The sequence below is a fragment of the Macaca thibetana genome, chromosome 7, assembly GCF_024542745.1.
Source record: "Macaca thibetana thibetana isolate TM-01 chromosome 7, ASM2454274v1, whole genome shotgun sequence".
Lineage (NCBI taxonomy): Eukaryota > Metazoa > Chordata > Mammalia > Primates > Cercopithecidae > Macaca > Macaca thibetana.
The window spans coordinates 21339281-21355679 of NC_065584.1; positions in this window are offsets into that span (position 1 = coordinate 21339281).

Sequence of the window (16399 nt, forward strand, 5' to 3'; positions counted from 1 at the left end):
AGGGGTATTAAAGGATTAACCTAAGAAGGGTTCTGAGCAAAATTTAGTCTCACTTAGTTTCCTACTGTGAAAATAACAGGTTACTTTTGCTTAAAAATGTATCTGGTTCATATCACTCGCATATACTAATTAATAAATTAGAACTGGAGTTTCATATTTCAGTTTGCCTGAATATAGTTGGTGTGAATGTTCCCTTGAAAAAGGAATTGGTTCTCAACATGTAGACATACCAAGTTTCTGACCATGAAAATCTGAGCACTAGATCTATCCTGAAGTATATACACCAAGTAAGACAGACTGACCTCTTCTGAAAACACCCAGTCCTGACCAAGTTCCCATTCACACCACCTTTGTCTTCTGCAAGATCTATTACCAGTGATCAGTTTTAATTCAGCCTCTTGGCTTCAGGGTTTCTCAATAAACTGTTATTGTCATGGAAATAACAGTTTATTGAGAAACCCTAAAGCTCAAAACTTCTTAGCTCCAGACTTTTCAATCTATACTAGGATGTTTAAGTCCATCTCTACATGAATAATTGTCTTAAAACAGAACTCTAGATTCACCCTTCGAATGCCCTCTCCAGTACTCTTCCTCATTAAAGTAAATGACACCATTATTCACTAACCTGCTCAAGCCTAAAAACTGGGACTTGATTCTAGATTTCTCGAGACATCATAGCAATGCCTGTTAACTCCCTATTCCAAACATTTCCTGAATTGAATCAATTCGCCTCTCTCCATCTCCACTGCCATCCCAATCAGCTCTCGCTTGTATCCTAATCCTGACCAGCCTCTTTGCTTCCACCCTCCCTCTCCTAATGACTTCTGCACACAACAGCCAGCGTGATGTTTAAAATTTATGAATCAGTTCATGCCATCATCAAGCCTCTAGGATTAAAATTCACACACTGAAGTATGGTGATTTATGAGGCAATCTGCCTTCTGCCGGTCCCTGTAACCTCAGTGTTCCCCCTTGCCCACCAAGTTCCAGGCCGCCTAAGGTCCGTCCTTCCTTCCTTCCTTCCTTCCTTCCTTCCTTCCTTCCTTCCTTCCTTCCTTCCTTCCTTCCTTCCTTCCTTCCTTCCGTTTTTCTTTCCTTTCTCTCTCCCTCCCTCCGTTCCTGCCTTCCTCCCTTCCTCCTTCCCATCCCTTCTCTTTCCTTCATCCCTTCCCTTCCCTCCTCTTTCCTTCTTCCCTTCCCTTCCCATCTCCTCCCCTCCCCTCCCCTTCCATTCCCTTTTCTTTTCTTTTCTTTTTCTTAATTCTCAGTTCTTTTGCTTGTTGATTTTAAGCTCTGAGTTCTTTTCTCCCAGGTCTTTTTTCCTTTCATTCATTTCTCAGTCTAAGTACTACACCTTTGATGATCTTCCCTGGTTAGTTAATCTAAAATAAAACATCCCCCCACCAGGCGATCTTTTCCAAAGAACCACACTGTTTGCTTCATAACACACATCCCAACCTCACAGACTCTCATTTGTTTCTTTCTACCAAAGCAGGGATGCTGTATTACAGATTCCTGGTTGTTTCCCCTGCACCTAGAAGGACAAATGGCCAAAACATAGCTGGAGCTTATAAGGATCTGTTCAAAGAATGGATTGCACAACAAATGTAATTCAGAGAATACAGGAGAAAAGAGAATGTCAAGAGGATATAGTCCAGTTTGTTTATTTTCAAAGTTCAAACCTGGGTTAGATGATTAAATTTGTCTACAGGCTCTTAACTAATTAATGATAAAATCGGAACTCATGCAAAAGTTTTCTGACTTCTAGTTCAGAAAGTGTTTAGAAGAGCACACTGCCTGTTCAGTAACATTGACTCTTTAGAGATACATACAGAGTTTACAGAGCATGTAATAACTTTACTTTGCATTTATACCCCATCTATTTCTACACTTATTCAGGTTTTGAGATGATTAACAAAATCTAAACATAAGTAAAATAACACTTGGGTTGAGAAATATACATATCTTTCCAAGTAATGAATCAAGCGATTATACAGTCTGGTGTTATTTTATAAGGAAAATAGTGTAATAAGTGTTCCAAACTGTGCTTTTGCAATAGGCTAACATAGTTTGAATGAGCATTTTAGAAACATAAGTAAATTTTATCTCATTTTATAAAAATGTAGTACTTTTATGTTGTTTTTTAAATGAAAATGTATTGATTGGGGGGTAACCTTCATTTAAATGAGTTTCTCGCAAATTGTTTGGCATTATAGTTAATGAAAAAATAAACATACAATGGAAACTACCTGCTATAGTCCAGGGTTTATTTTGTTTTCCGAGATTTAATCTCTGTCCAGAAAAATTGTTTCTCAAGGGACTTAGGAAGGACTCATAAAGCAATATCATTTATGCCAACTTTGTTTTGCTGCATTCTACCTAGAGACATGAGAAGAGTATCAGGTAAGAAGATAGAGCATACCAGAAAATAGTATTCTTACTCTTCTGTATCTGTGACCTAAATTAAAAGGAACCCTAAACCAACATCCACTTAAGGCATTAAGTTCTAATTTTGCTGTTTTTTTTTCTTTGATGACCCAGATGACAGTTCACATTTATTTTTCTTTGCAATCCACTTTTATTTTCTTCTTCTAAGAATGCACCTTGTCAGAGCCTGGATTAGTTATCTATAAAGCCTATTTTAAAAGTCTGTTAAAAAAAAACAAAAACAAAAACAAAAAGAATTAACTCCAGCCAAATGGTGAAATCTCAGTCCTAGCCTAGTAATCAATGGTAGATCCCATGGTTTTGCAGCCTGGAAATACTATGCATGATTATTAGTTTTATCACTAATATTTTGACTTTATCTTGACCTCATTTGACCATGTCTACATTTCCACCATTTTGCAGTTAACCAAATGTGTTCAGTGTAAGAGTCCCTTTGGTGAATAAGGAGGCTATGGACGCTTCCACTTTTGAAACATCCCTTGCCAATGGAATGAATTCAATACAACAGAGTGGGCAGAGTACAGGGCAAGAAGAAGGCTGATGACACCTGACTACGTTAGGTTTCCATATTTTGTTTACTTAATTCCAAAACTGGTACAAAGGAGAGGTAAGAGGAACATTTAGTTATTTCTCTCTCTTGTTATGCTACATGAAGTGATTCTTCCCCTGTTACCTCTCAAAACATGCCCCTAATCAGATGGGACCTTATAAAGTTGTAAATGACAGTTAATTACAGCAGAAATAAGGGGCATTTCTGTAAATGATGCATTTTTATCCTCCCAGGTTGTTTCTGAAGGAAATCGTGGGGAAATGGATTGTAGCTTCAAAAAGTGTTCACATAATAAATGTTTCTGTTTATATAGGTATGTTATATTCCTTGTTAAAAAAACATATATTTGAAGATCGTCTACTGATGTTTCTCAAGTTATATTTTCCTTCTTATTAATACATAGTTCACAGTGGCAAAGACATAAAAATAAAACCAACAACCATAAAGGGGGCCTCCACAGCCACTGCATATGTTACATCTCACAGTCATAACAATCTTTGTTTAAATTCTTTAAAAACTAATTTTAAAAGTTCACTGGCAATGTAAAAAAAAAAGAGCATATTCATTCCATATTCATGCAGTGTATTTGGAGAAGCCTGATGACATCTTCTTGCATTCACCAATGTTCCCACTTCTCATGTATATTGCTGAGAAGAAGAAAAACCATTCTATCTGTTTTAATATTCATAACCTCTAACTTTCCCTGCCTGAGCCATGTTGAACCACACATGTGGCACTTACCTTATTTTGTGCTGTCCATTTCTGGAATGGGGCAAATCACACATACAAGGATGTTAGGTCATCAGGGATAAGGCTCATGTTTAATTCATCTTTGTGCCAAGTTCCCACCAGGTTGTCCTGCTGTATAAATATTTTCTTAGCAAATAAATATGTGAAATAAATTCACACAAGAGAGTCATATTGCTTAAAAGAGCAGAAGAACAAGCTCTACAGATGATCACTTTCTACCTGCATCTCTTTGTTCACTCCTTTGTTATGCAGTCTTTAGGCCTCAGAATGTATTTTGAGATATTCTATTTTCCAAGCCATCAGCAATTTTTCAAATGACTTCTTTCAGCTTTCCTAGGGACAATGAAACCAGAAATGGTACATGGGGGAGATAATGGTGAGTAGTTATTCAGAGTCATCACTGCTCAGGGTGTGTGTGTTTGTGTGTGTGTGTGTGTGTGTGTGTGTGTGAAGGAATGAATTTCAATAGTTCATTTCTTATGAGTCATGTTTATGCAGGTGTATTTTCTGGGATGGATTAAATTGATCAGAAACTAATGTAAGCAGAGTGAAGAATTAACGGGATTTTAAAATCACTTTATTTATTAGTAGTGGGTAGTAAATTCAGAAGTGAATTTTCTATCCATAAATCAAGATAGGGGATTATTATTTTCTGAATTTTATGAGGGGATAATGTGAGAGTCATATATTAATGTATTCGGCAAAGATGTAGTTACATTAGTAACTGTCAGATTACCTCTGATGGTAATTTATTTCTTGACATCTACTAATGGTCATCTGAAAGTATGAAATGCCATGTAAGTAGCTTTTAGTGAATAACATGAACTGATGAAAGTAGATGGAGATAATGTAATTTAAATTGGATCTCATGCACACCTTCATACATACACACTTGATACCATATATAATGAATATCTTATTAAAAGATGCAAAATATGACATATAAAATTCTAAGTGCCTATACTCTATGAAAAGAGAACTGTCATATTCTCTCAGGGCAGGGAAAGAGCCTCCTTTGCAATTGATAATGAAGGATGAGGAGAAAGAAAAAATGTCCTACAATTAATGAGACTGCTTTTTGGCAGATGTGATCTACACAAAAATGAGGGTCATGGGTATACTCTATATCTAACAAGTTCAATTAGAAAAAGCAATGTGTGGTTTAGTGCCAATCAAGGGTATGTGAGATATATTCCATAAATTAATGTAAAAGCAGAATGTTATTGCGCAGACCACCATCTGCCTGACTTGCAAGGCACCACTCCAATCACAGGTAGTGCTTGTGGTTTTTCTGAGTGTTAGACTGTCCTATGGACAGTTTATGTAGTTGGGACCACAGGAAGCATTAGGTCTTGTTTTAAATGTCTCACTGATACTATAGGGAGTTCAAGATTATCGGGATATTGTTGCATAGCAAAATTTTTCAATAGGCTAGAAAAGGAAACAGATTGACTAGGAAGCACAGTCTGCTATGGTACTGTCTCAAGGAATGAGAAATAAAATAAAAGACAGAAAAAAGAAAGCAATCATTAATGTTATCAACAGAAGGCAAAGCAATTTCTAGTAGCCATTTAAAAGGTTAAAAAAAAGGACAAAAAACAACAGGTGAGTGAATTTTATTAATATATTTTACTTAGCCAAATATATCCAATATAACATTTTGAAATGTAATTAATGTAAAAATTATTAATGAGATATTTACATTATTTTTTCACACTACGTCTTTCAAATCTTGTGTGTATTTTACTTATAGCACATCTCAGTTTGGACTAGCCAGTTTCAAGTGCTCACGGACACATGTGGCTAATAGCTTCCCAAATGGACATCTCAGGTTTAGGCAGACTTTCTTGCAGTTATCAAGAAAACAGAGGAAGAAGAGCTGATAATATTAATTCATTTATATATCTCGTCATGTTGGAGGAAAGATAATCGAGTTAGAGCTCTCAAGTGACAGACCCAAACTCCTGCTCCTTCTTCACATTTGAGTAGTAGTCTTCAAATTGAAGAAGGGGAAACAGGAGAAGGGACATCCCTGAGAATGCAAGTTAGGAGGTTAGGGATATATAAGTAATTGCTCAATTGCTTTTGCAGCAACCTAATATAACAAACCTAAAAACAAGGAGATAACTAAGGAATCTGTGCTAAATTGAGCCGCCTTTGTGCTCAATGTCTCCACTTGAGTTCAAGCTCCACATTTCAGTGAACACTTGACAGATTTTCTGTTATCCAGATGATTTTGTAGTGAAGATCTGTGCCCCACACTCATGCTCTGGCATTGAAGACAAAACAACAGTGCTATATAATGTGTTGACGGACTATGCTTCAGGAGAGAGGTATCATGCACAGGGTGACAGATGTTCCAGTTTGTCCAAGGCAGTTTCCATTTATGTTTATTGTACTAGTGTAATTATTCAAAATCATTTATTTCACTCTCAAGTATGTTCTCATTTGGAAAATAAATTATATGTTCACATCATCAGGCAAACCCCAAGTAAGGGGTGAGGGATGCTCAGGGAATTCCATGCCTAGGTATAGGTCAAAGAGGACAGATAGATTTCCAATGTCAGCACAGAAGGGAAAATTTGAATTTAAAATCCTAATATGTTAATAATTTGAGAGAAGAAGGAACTAAGATGACATCTTTACCAAAATTCATTTATCTCAAATAAGAAAAATGTTTCTATCTCCATAGCTCTCCTTCTCTAAGTAATTTTGTGTTCATTTGAATCACAAAATTGCCATCACTGTTAATAAAACTGAGTAGTCTAAGGACACAAATAAAGCATCCTAGCTGTTTTTGACTCTATGTAGATATTTCTAAAACTTATCAGGCTTATTTATTCTGAACTTACTGTTTTAAAATATATTTGTAATAAAAGATATCTAGATAAAGTGTTTTGTTAACATCTTCACCTCGTGTTCTATTTTTTCAATAATTACTATTACTTCTTCACTGACCTTTATGTGGTTTGAGCTTTAGGGGAAATTGCAAATTTCCAATTAACTTTAAATGTGACTAGATCTTTATAAATGAGGAATGATTTAGTTGTAAATTTACGGCATGTAAAATACTATAGTTAACTATGTGCTAACGTAAAAAACCTAGCTATCTGGAAAGTATTTGTTTATGGAGGAACATAAACAGCCTGCATTAGGGAAGTTTACAAGAATGTGGGGAATGATTAGACTGTATCTAATGCATTTATATGTGGATATAAAACTTGTAATTTATTATATTGATTTTTTTTGCTATCAAAGATACAGCACTCATGATAACTGTACCTTCTTTTCCAAGAAATTTTAGCAAGATGACTTTATTTTATGGTGTATTTATAATGACTGCATGAATCAGAATGCCGCCTTATATTTTTTACCATTTTTGTTAAAGCCATCAACAATGATTAAAAAATTCTCATTGTCTATGTTAAGAAAAAAAAAAACATTTAATAAAGAGAAGTACCCATTATGCAATGAAAATATATAGATGTCTACACTCAGTTTCATTTTATTTATTTTTTTAAATTGATTTCTTAGTCTGGGTTATTTGTTAAAGGTAATCATTAACAGTTCAGAATTGTTAGGAATTTGACTGAATTATATTAGATAGTTGTATTAGTTCCTTCTCACAGTGCTATAAAGAACTACCTAAGACTGGGTAATTTATACAGAAAAGAGCTTTAATTGAGTCACAGTTCTGCAGGCTGTACAGGAAGCATGGCTGGGTAGGCCTCAGGAAATTTACAATCGTGGCAGAAGGTGAAGCGGAAGCAGGCATGTCTTACCTGGTTGGAGATGGAGGTAGAAAATGAAGGGGGAAATGCTACACACTTTAAAAACAAGATCTCATGAGAACTCACTCACTATCACAAGAACAGAAAAGGAGAAGTCTGCCCTCATGATTCAGTTACCTCTCACCAGGTCCCTCCTCTAACATTGTAAATTATAGCTCAACATGAGATTTGTGTGGGGACACAAATCCAAACCATATCATTCTGCACCTGGACCTTCTCAAATATCATGCCCCTCTCACATGGCAAAATACAATCATTTATTTTCAACAGTTCCCCAAGTCTTAGCTCATTTCAGCATTAACTCAAAAATTCACCGTCCAAAGAGTCATTGGAAACAAGGCAAGATCCTTCTGCCTATGAGCCTGTAAAATAAAAAACAAGTTAGTTATTTCCAAGATAAAATGGGAAGGCAGGCATTGGGTAAATATACCCATCCCAAAAGGAAGAAATCAGGCAAAACAAAGGGACTGCAGGCCCCATGCAACTCCAAAAGCCCACAGGGCAGTCATTAAATCTTAAAGCTCCAAAATAATCTCCTCTGACTCCATGTCTCATATTTAAGCCATACTGATGCAAAGAGTGGACGAAAAAGGCCTTGGGCATCTCCAACCCTGTGACTTTGCCAGGTATAGCCCCACTGGGTGACTGCAGCTTTAGCCAGCAACTTTACAGTTGAAAGTATCTAGACACCATTCAAGTTCTGTATCTAGTACATGCTGTATTTTTCGATGTATCTGTCAACTGGATGTTAATATTTTTAATTATTTCTCCTTAAAATAATATTAATAATTTTAGCATTTAAAACACTACACATATATTCAAAAGTTTGTTTTTAATTCCTTACATTTGCATTTCAATTTAAAAGGAACCCACTTTATGTGAAAACTCATAGTTTAGAAATGAAAACAAACCGCTGTTTTATAATTTCCCTCCTAATCTGGCAAACTTACACTATTTATAATATATAATTTTGATAAATGCTTAGAGTATAGTATTTTAATATTCTTCTTAGACTCTGAAATACAAGAGTTTCCTGTTTCAACACTAAACCAAAGCACATAAAATGTAAAAACCATTAATAGAGATGGATATTGGAACTTCTGCTTCCAATTGGTACATTGGTGTAGAAGACTTTCAATCCTGTGGTATACAATAGGAAAAATCCAGACATATTAAAAAACACACACACTTTATCATAGTGCTACCAAAGAGTGGTAAACTGAATACCATATAGAAACAAACATTTTATGTGTGAGTAGAAAGTTGTGGTGGATTTCATCCTGAAAAACGAAGAAACAAACAAACAAAAAAACATTTAGTTCTAAATATGAATGTAAGAGAGGCTTGCCATAGACAGGGGAAAAAAACGTAAAAATTCATTCAGGAGGTGAAATCAGCTAAGCCTTAGATGACAGTGTGGGCTGGCATGACAAACTGGAAAAAGGAAAAGCCCTGAACTCAAATATAAATTGGTCAGTCAGACAATTCTCCTGTCTGTGAATTTTGTCAGGGATTCAGCAGTAAAATAGAAAACGTTCATTCTTGCGCCAAGGGTGACACATGGGTTCAGAAAGATTGCTGGAGTTAAATACAAAAATGAACCCAAACTATGTGCAACTATAGTCAAATATAACTCTATTTCATATATCAACAAACTCCAAAATATGGTCATCGGAATAGAGGTTAGGTGTAGGACTAATCACATTTCAGATCAGTTTAATAAAAGTGGTGTTGTAGCATGAGACTGACTCAGCTCTAGGAAGATTCTGAATGATTGGCTTCTCACCGTAATTGACAGGTTGAGAGAAAGGCTTGAGCTCTCTGGGGAAAACCACAACAAAGCAAAAAGGCCGTACTTTAATTGCCATTGCTTTTTTAATTCACAATGTCTGGAATACAATAGCAAAAACAATTCAAGACAAGAGAAGAAGCCAAAAAATGTGTCCCATAACAAAGCGGACTCACAGATACTTCACCTATCAGAATTAGAAGACATTGACTTCAATATTTTTTTACACAGGTTATGGAAGGTAAAAATAGATTTTATGATATGAGAAGAGAAGGAACATTTTAGAAAATAAATAGAAATTTTGAAAAGAACAAAAATAAGACACAGAAAATAATTTTTGAAGAAAATTAAAATTAACAGCAACTAGACTATAATATAAAAGATCAGTAAACATGATGCCAGGTCCATAGAAATTGCCAAAATGAACAAAAGATAGAAAAAACTCTTAAATTAACAGAGCACCAATGATCTATGCAATAACATTGGATGGTCTTCTATATAAGTAATTGGAATTATAGAACAAAGGAAAAAAAATAGTAGAAAAATGAAGAAATAATCCAAAAACTTTTTCAAATTTCAACAAACATGTAATGCTACATATTCAAGGACATCAATAAATCTTAGGAATAAAATATTGCACATACAATTAGGATATATACCTCAACATATTATCATCAAACTGGAAAAGAAAGAAAAAAATAAAGTTTTATTAACATAAAGAGAAACAAGCACACAAAAAAAGAATGACAAATGACTCCTCATCAGAAATATTGCAAACCAGAAACAAAGCAAACATACAAAAAACACAAAAGTGAAAGGGTATCTTTTACTTTGAATCACGATGAATCTGATATTAGACAACATTACATTTATAAAGGGAAGCCAAAAAACTATTTCTCAGAAAAACTATGGGAATTTGTCTCTTAGAGACTCTCACTATAAAAAAAAAAAAAGAGTGATAGTCAATTTTATGTGGCAACTTAGCTAGACTCTGGTGACCAGTAGTTTAATCAACCACTAGTCTAGATGTTGCTTGATATGGTCTGGCTCTGTGTCCCCACCTAAATCTCCTTTTGAACTGTTATCATAATTCCAATCTCCATGTGTTGGGGGAGGGAACTTGTGGGAGTTGATTAGATCATGATGGAGCCTCTCACATTCTGTTTTTATGATAGTGAGTGAGTTCTCACAAAATCTGATGGTTTTATAAAGGGCTCTCCCCATCTTTACTTTGCACATTTCTCTCCTGCTGCTATGTGAAGAAGGACATGTTTCCTTCCCTTTCCACCATGACTGTAAGCTTCCTGAGGCCTCCTCAGCCATGTGGAAACTGTGAGTCAACTAAACCTTTTTTGCTATAAATTTCCCAGTCTCAGGTATTTCTTTATAGCAGCATTAAAACAAACTTGTATAGTAATTTGATACTGAAGTAGTGGGGCACTGCTATAAGGATACCCAAAAATGTAGAAATGACTTCGGAACTGGGTAACAGGCAGAGGTTGGAGGGCTCAAAAGAACACAGGAAAATTTGGAACGTCCTAGAGATTTGGAGGGTTCAGAAGACAGAAAGATGTGGGAAAGTTGAGAACTTCCTAGAGACTTGTTGAATGACCTTGACCAAAATGCTGATAGTGATATGGACAATAAATTCCAGGTTGAGATGGTCTCAGATGGAGATGAGGGACTTGTTGAGAAATGGAATAAAGGTGACTCTTGCTAGCTTTAGCAAACAGACTAGCAGCATTTTGCCCCTGCCCTAGAGATCTGTGGAACTTTGAACTTTAGAAAGATGATTTAGGCATCTGCTGGAAAAAATTTCTAAAGAGCAAAACATTCAAGAGCTGACAGAGCATAAAAGTTTGGAAAATTTGCAGCCTGTTGTTGCAGTACAAAAGAAACCAATTTTCTGGGAGAAGGTCAAGCTGACTGCAGAAATTTGTATAATTAACAAGGAGCCAAATGTTAATCACCAACACAATGGGGAAAATGTCTCCAGGGCACGTCAGAGATCTTTGTGGCAGCTCCTCCCATCACAGCCCCAAAGGCCTAGGAAGCCTAGCAGTGTGAAAACAAACTAATACATTGCTGTTAAGGTAATATTTAGATGTGATTAACGTTTAAATCAGAAGACCTTAAGTAAAGCAGATTACTAGCCATGATGTGATGGGCCTCATTTAATCAGTTGAAGACCTTAGGAGCGAAGACAATTTCCCTGAAATTAAAAAAAAAAAAAAAAGAATTCGCCTCAAGAAACCCTGACTGAGTTTCCAGGCTGTTCACTTGCCCTGCACATTTTGGGCTAAAGACTGAAACATCAACTCTTTCATGAATTCCAGTGTGCTGACCTACCTCAAAAATTTCAGGCTTGCCAAATCCCACAGTTATGTGAGCCAATTTATAAAAATAAATATCTCTAGATATATACATACATACACTCATATATGAGTTCATACATACATATGCAAACATTGAGATATATTCAATACATTTTTTTCCACTGGTCTGATTCTGTTTCTCTAGAATATCTCAACTAATACAACATGCCAAAGATAGTTTCCAAATAAAAACTGTTCCAAATTCAAAATTCGAATCTGTTGGAAGCAGTGAAGAGGGTTGGAAACAGCAAATAAGTTAACAAATGTAAAACATTCTTCTGCTCATGAATTTGTTAAAAAGCAATTGAATGAATAGGACAAAGTTACTAACAAATATAGAAGAGTTCGTAAGATACATAGAAATAAAATGTATGGCAGCAATAACACAGTAAATTAGAGAGTATGAATAGAAATATAGTCTCGTATGGCTTTTATATGTAGCAATTAAATATTAATTCAAGATAATACAGTGTGATGTGCAAAAACGCATATTGCAATCCCTTAGTAAACCTTATGAAACACAAAGAAGTACACAGTTGAAAGCCAATTGAGCAGAAAAAGTATAAAAAAATGCACACCTATGTTTATTTGCAGCACTATTCACAAAAGGAAAGACATGGAATCAATCCAAATGCCCATCAATGATAGACTGGATAAAGAAAATGTAGTACATATACACCATGGAATGCTATACAGCCATGAAAACAAAACAAAACAAAATTGTGTCCTTTGCAGGGACATGGATGAAGCTTAAGGCCATTATTCTTAGCTAACTAACACAGGAACAGGAATCAAAATACAGCGTTTTCATTTCTGGGAGCTAAATGATGACAACACATAACGGGTAACAACAGACACTGGGGCCTTTCGGAGGACAGAAAGTTTGAGGAGGAAAAGGATCAGGTAAAAGGACTAATGAGTGTCATGTGTGTCTATATAGAAGGCCCCCTAAACAGGCTGTGTGTGAGCAACAAGGCTGTTTATTCACTTGGATGCAAGTGGTCTGAGTCTGAAAAGAGAGTCAACAAAGGGAGATAGGAGAGGGGCAGCTTTATAGGGCTTGGGTAGGCAGTGGAAAGTTACAGTTAAAAGTGGTTATCTATTCTTAGCAGAGGAGGAGGTCACGAGGTGCATGGTGGGGAGATCATAAGACTCATTGTCCAGAAGAATGTCACAAGGTCGACTGATCAGTTGGGGCAGGGCAGGAACAAGTCATAAGGGTGGAATGTCATAAGGTTGGTCAATCAGTTAAGGCAGGAGGAGCTGGTTGTTTCACTTCTTTTGTGTTTTTTTTGGCTGCTCCAGACTTCTTGGCTCCTGCAGGCTATCTGGACATGTATGTGCAGGTAACAGGGGTTATAATGGATGAGCTTTGGCTCAGAGGCCTGACAATGGGTACTAGGTTTAATATCTGAATGATGAAATAGCCTGTACAACAAACCCCCTCACACAAGTTTACTAATGTAACAAACCTGCACTTGTACCCCTGAACTTAAAGTAAAAGTTAAAAAAAAATTGATTTTACAAATATAAGAAAAAATGGAACAAGGAAGCAATGGGAAAATAGAAAACAAGTAGAAAACAATAGAATTAAATTCAACTATATTAATAATTAATTCAAATATGAATTGACTAGATGGTCCAAATGAACAGGAAAGATTGCCAGAATGGGTAAAATGAATCAAGATGCATCAGTATGCTTTATATCAGAGACTTACAGTAAATATAAAAAAGACGGCCAGGCACGGTGGCTCACGTCTGTAATCCCAGCACTTTGGGAGGCCGAGGCGGGCAGACCACGAGGTCAGGAGATCGAGACCATCTTGGCTAACACAGTGAAACCCTGTCTCTATTAAAAATACAAAAAATTAACCGGGCATGGTGGCGGGCACCTGTAGTCCCAGCTACTTGGGAGGCTGAGGCAGGAGAATGGCTTGACTCCATGAGGCGGAGCTTGCAGTGAGACAAGATTGCACCACCGCACTCCAGCCTGGGTGACAGAGAGAGGCTCTGTCTCAGAAAAAAAAAAAAAAAAACAGACAAGACCAAAAAGAATGGAAAAAAATATACAATGCAAACACAATCCAAAGTAACGTAAATAATAAATTAATTTCAGTATATGCACACACAGACACACACACACACAAACACACACAAAATCTGAATATATATGTGTGTGCACTTTTTCACAGAAAATGTAAATTTTGAAACAAGAAATATTGCAGGTAAAGAACATCATGTAATTATGACACAAAGATGATTCATCAAGAATAAATTTTATTTTAATTAACATGTGCTTCAAAAAATACACACCAAATAGTGGACAGAACTAAAGAGAGACGTGAAAATTTACAAATGTAGAACAGATAAGCATCTGGAGTATTTGAAAAAAAATGTTATGGACCAACTTGAACTAATTAATACACATAGAAAACTACACCCAACAATGGCAGAATACAACATGCTCAAGTGAATAAAAACATTCAAAAATATAAACCAGATACTGTTTATGTTCATAAAAAAGTCAGTGGATTCAGAAGGCTATGTTTCCCTACTTCAATGGAATTAAAGTAGAAATAAATGTCAAATCCCTAAATATTTACGTATTAATGCACATCTTTCTAAATTAGACCATGGTTAAAAGAAAAATCATATGAAAAACTAGACAAGTTTTCAAACGAAAGTTATTAAAAATATCTGAAATAAATCTTAGATGAAAAGGTACAGCTTAAGTTCTTGTATTAGAAAAGATTCAGAAAGACCTAAAATTAATTATTGAATCTTCCAAAATAAAGTAGAACAAAAGAGCAAAGCAAATTCAATAAACAAAACAAGAAAACCATATAGCAATTGGCTTATTTTTAAGGAAAGAGGACAGAAAATGAAATAGATGAAATTACTAGTCAAAATTGTTTATTTAAAATACCAATAAAATTAATTAAAAAATGATTTGAGAAAGAGGAAATATAAAATATCAAATCATTAATGAAAGAAAGGAAGTCATTACAGATTCTACTGGTTGTGAAATGTTAAGATCATATTAACAAATATATTTAATTACAATTGACTTTGTAGATGAATTAGACACATTTCTTAAAAGACACAACTTACCAAAATTTATATAAGAATATATAGAAAATATATATTTATATTAATATAAATTAATATAATCTATATCCATTAAATAAAGAAAAATAACCCTATTACACAATAACTTTTCACTAATGGGTATAGAGTTTCACTTCTACGGGAAGAAAAAAGTTTGGAAAATGGATAGTGGTGACGATGGTTGCATAACAATAAGAATGTACTTAATACAATAGAACTATACTTTTTTAAAAATAATAATTTCATATTAAGATACATGTGCAAGATGTGCAGGTTTGATACACAGGTAAACTTATGCCTTGGTGGTTTGCTGCACCTATCAACCCATCACCTAGATATTAAGCCCCTCATGCATTAGGTTTTTATCCTGATGCTCTTCCTCCCCCCATCTCACTGACAGGCCCTAGTGTATGTTGTTCCCCTCCCTGTGTCCATGTGTCTTCATTGTTCAGCTCCCACTTATGAGAACATGTGGTGTTTGGTTTTCTGTTCCTGCATTAGTTCGCTGAGGTAATTGCCTCCCAGCTCCACCCATGTCCCTGCAAATGACATGATCTCATTCCATTTTATGGCTGCATAGTATTCCATGGTGTATATGTACCACATTTTCTTTATCCAATCTATCATTGATGGGCATTTGGGATAATTCTATGTCTTTGCTATTGTGAATAGTTATTACATGAACATATGTGTGCATGTATCTTTATAACAGAATGATTTATATTTTGGGGGGGGATATACCCAGTAATGAGATTGCTGGGTTAAATTGTATTTCTGGTTCTAGGTCTTTGAGAAATTGCCACACTGTCTTCCACAATGGTTGAAATTAATTTACATTTCCATCAAGAGGGGAAGCCCAAGCTACTCTGTCCCAAATGGCCCCTTTGGTTTTTTGATTCTGCCAGGGAAATAGGCGATGAGGCGGTGGGAAGACAGCAAACACCCAGAGAGAAAAGCAGAGCTGGAGACAAAGATAAGAGCATTCATATTTCTCCACAGCCTTGCCATCATCTGTTGTTTCTTGACTTTTTAATAATCTCCATTCTGACTGGCATGAGATGGTATCTCATTGTGGTTTTGGTTTGCATTTCGCTAATGATCAGTGATGTTGAGGTTTGTTTTATATGTTTGTTGGTCACATAAATGTCTTCTTTTGAGAAGTGTGAGTTTAAGTCCTTTGTCCACTTTTTAATGGAGTTTCTTGCTTTTTTCTTTTACATTTCTTTAAGTTTCTTTTAGACTCTGGGTATTTGGCCTTTGTCAGATGAATAGATTGCAAAAATTTTCTCCCATTCTCTAGATTGTGTGTTCACTCTGATGATAGTTTCTTTTGCCGTGCAGAAGTTCTTTAGCTTAATTAGATTCCATTTGTCAAATGTTGCTTTTGTCGCATTTGCTTTTGATGTTTTTGTCATAATATTTGCCCATGCCTGTGTCCTGAATGGTATTGCCTGGATTTTCTTTTAGGATTTTTACAGACATTTAAGTCTTTTAATCCATCTTGAGTTAATTGTTTTATAAAATGTAAGGAAGGAGTTCAGTATCAATTTTCTGCATATGACTAGCCAGTTTTCCCAGCACCATTTGT